The sequence below is a fragment of the Sinocyclocheilus rhinocerous genome, unplaced genomic scaffold (genome assembly GCF_001515625.1).
Source record: "Sinocyclocheilus rhinocerous isolate Xijiao unplaced genomic scaffold, SAMN03320098_v1.1 scaffold763, whole genome shotgun sequence".
Lineage (NCBI taxonomy): Eukaryota > Metazoa > Chordata > Actinopteri > Cypriniformes > Cyprinidae > Sinocyclocheilus > Sinocyclocheilus rhinocerous.
Window position 1 is genome coordinate 12,465 of NW_015627234.1, and position 3,577 is coordinate 16,041.

Consider the following 3,577-nt stretch of genomic DNA (forward strand, 5'->3'; position numbering starts at 1 on the left):
ACACAATGGAAAGCAATGATACCACAACTTTGGTTGGCAACAACATTCAAAATAAAATCTTTTGTGTTTCACAGAAGAAAGAAGGGCATACAGGTTAGGAACGACATGCAGGGAAGTAAATTATGAACATTTTCATTTTTGGGTGAACGATTCATTTAAGAAATGATAAATGATCAAATACAGTGATTATACTGAATGTGCTCAAGACAAATATATGTTTGTATTTACACTTATAGACCATTGAACAACAAAGTACATGAGTGTAAGTCAAAATTAAACATACAGATACATTTTAATCTGTTTGAAGAGTATTTATATCAGAGGGAACAGTATTCATAAATGCTAGTTTTTCCGCTGTCAGGTTTGCATCTCTCACTCTTTATTATCTCTGAATTGTATTCTATTTGTTTAATTATGTAATTAGCATGATACATTTTTACCTGACAGATAAAATATTATATTTGATTTATTCTGAACTCTTCTGAAATCACTATGATTAGTAGATCATGTGGAGGCTGGTGTTTCCTCAAATCTGTGTCCAGGACAGAACAGACTAAAGGCTCATGGATGAATGGAGCAGTAGACACGTCATGGATGTCCAGAATAATCAAATATCTCAATTAATAATAACCAGTATTTGTGATTAGTTACTAATTAGAAACACATTCTAAATGAAATGATCACTTCAAAATTGGAGTCAGATTAAACACAGAGCTACAATAAAATTTAAACTCAATCCTAACAAATTAAGTGCACTTTGCAGAAGCACGAGTAGTAGACCTACACGCATTATATCTTCACCAAAGTCTCTTTAAGACAAGTCGTTTCACTCGGCGGCCATCTTTGAAATGCCTCTCGGGCATCCGAGTGCAGCTCCTATCTCTTTGAATGGGAGAACATCAAATTCTCCAAAACTGTTCACTAAGCTTACGACTAAATTTCATATTTGAAAACACCAATGAAATCTGACAACAACAGTCTCATAAAGTTTGTTTCTTATGTTAAAATACTATTAAAACAGCTTGTTTTTCATGCTAGATCAGCCAATGCGCAAGCGCAGTCATGAGCGCGAGTCTGAGAACGCTGCCTGTTTCTATAGCAACCGGAGCTTCTAACAGCAGCTGCAGAAGGCGGGGCTTATTCGCCATATCGGGCGTTGCACATTCTCCCATTCATAAGTAATAAGAGTGCACAGTCTTCCTATATATAAAGTCTTTGATCTTCACCCACGCCACTGGATTCCATCATTGGGCCAATGAGTGATCCTTACAAGATGTCATAGTTATACTATAATGTTACTCTTATTTTAACATTATCACTTATATAGTACTACAAACGGTTTGAAGAGTGAAAACGATAAACTAGTTTAGCAACACAATCATGAATCATGTGGGTAGAGTGCATTTAAATTAATGTCTTAGCTGCTGGCAAGTTAAAATATCTAGAGCGCCGATCCTGGTGTATAGAAAAAGCAGAGCTCATACAAACACACACAAACACACTCTGACCCTAAAGCTTAAACACAATCTCAGAAATCATTCATCCAGGAGACTCAGGAGTGAAGCTGCGCTCTGCTCTACTGGAGGATCCACACTGTAAACTGGAGAAACTATAGTAAGTTATTGAGTCAATGCTTTCATTTATTATCTTGTATTAAAGCAGATCTGAGTGTATTTTATCTTTCTCTGTATTGTACAGTATTTGACAGTGGAAACTCCACAAGCTCCAAACAAGTGAATCAAAACAACACGTCCTGAACAAGACTGTCACCTGGACAAATGCAGATACTGATCCAGCAGTTTCACATGTGAATGATGTTTGCAAGCGAATCCAACACGTCCTGAACAAGACTGTCACCTGGACAAATGCTGATACTGATCCAGCAGTTTCACATGTGAAGGATTTTTGTATTAATTTTCATTTAGCCTATAATTTTTTTCCACTCTCATGGGAATTATTTTTTTTTTAAACAAGTAGATTATACATACTAACTGCACTGTAAAAATGTTAGTGTGAAATGACAGTATATTCCAGGTTAATAATTGCATGATTTTCACAGTAATTTCACAGTGGGACTTCTCTTGTATCTAACTGCACTCTCCGAAATTACTTTAAACAAACAGCATCATACTGTGTTTCTACAGTGCATATGTACTATGAAGATTCCCAGCATGCAATGCAGCATGAATAGATCGTGCTGTAGAGTTTTTTTTATTCTTGTTGGTTTTATTTGTGCTAATGAACTTGTTTTTAGTTCACTTTTAGCAGTTTGTGTTGGTTTATTTTGTAATGTTGGTTTATGTTGTAAGTGCTGTTTTTATTTGTTGAGTGTTACTTTTGCTGTGTTTTGTATGTTGAGTATTAATGTCACATCTTTCAAAGACGTTTCTCAGCAGTTACTTCACTATTGTGAAAGATCCATCCACAAACAGTTATGAATATATGAAATAAGTTATTGGTTAATCTTCTTGTTTAAATAATGCTAAAATAAAATCTTCATGTTTATGCGAAGAATTGTTTGACTATCCTAAAGTCAGGCGAATAACTCATTTCATATTCTAGTTTGTCATCATTTTAATAATCATACTTCTGACGTGATTAGATCATAAATTTGAATATGAATATGCAAGGTCAAAGAGCACAAACAAATGGCATCATCAATCACCATTATGGTGGCTTCAAAACAATTACAGTAAACAAGAACATTTCTCACAGTGGCACAGTTAAACGAGTTGGTGTTTTTTCAATGTATGCTTCAGACACGGGTCACGAAGAGGCGTTCCCCCATAGCGACCCCTAGAGGACGCAGTGTCTCGTTCCCTACTCAGGGAACCATGGTTACATAAGTAACCTGAGACGTTCTCCCCCTAGTGGTTGACAAGGCAGCAGCAATCGATTGCAGAACTTGTTGGACTAAACTAACTGATCACCGATTAACCCAAAACTTCTTAAATAACATATTTACACTTGATGAACCTTTTGAAATGGATTCAAATATAATTATACAGACATATATATTTCACTCTGTCACACACTCCCCTTCAAAATAAATGTCGTCTCGACATTATCTTTCTTTAACACAAGAGTCTTTCAGTCCCATTTGTGTTTCACACAAATTGTGTATTGCCAGAGTTCAGCATTTTAACAGTCCCAGAGAGTTTAACAGTTTATGAAAAAGAACAGTCCATTAGTGCCTCAAAGTGCAAAAATCAAAGTTCAAAGACTGTTAAAGAAGATGTTCCTCAGAAAAAAACAGTCCATGTTCTGTTTTTCAGCATTTAAAAGTTCAAGAAATGTCCAAAGCAATATTCCTAAAACAAAACAGTCCATCAGTTCTCTAGATGTCAGACTGTAATAATGCAAAGAAACTCAAGATTTCACTCAAGTTCACAGTCTCAATGCAAATTGAACAGTTCATAGCCCCTGATTAGTGGACTCCATACACAAAAGGCAAATGATAACAGTATTGCTGAACAGGCAGCAACCAGGTCGACAGTCCATGAGCAGACACATAAGGTGAGTTCTGTTGTGGGGTCCGCAAGATTCCATTTAATTGTCCGACATTATAAGTAGGTAT

At 35.9% G+C, this 3,577-nt stretch overlaps 1 long non-coding RNA gene across 1 annotated transcript; it reads left to right on the top strand.

Moving 5' to 3' along the window:
* Nucleotides 1-1,579: 1,579 nt before the first annotated feature.
* On the top strand, nucleotides 1,580-1,802 carry LOC107723784 (uncharacterized). Its single transcript, XR_001637974.1, has 2 exons — nucleotides 1,580-1,614; nucleotides 1,699-1,802. It is a non-coding gene; the product is annotated as an uncharacterized LOC107723784 (long non-coding RNA).
* Nucleotides 1,803-3,577: the final 1,775 nt, after the last annotated feature.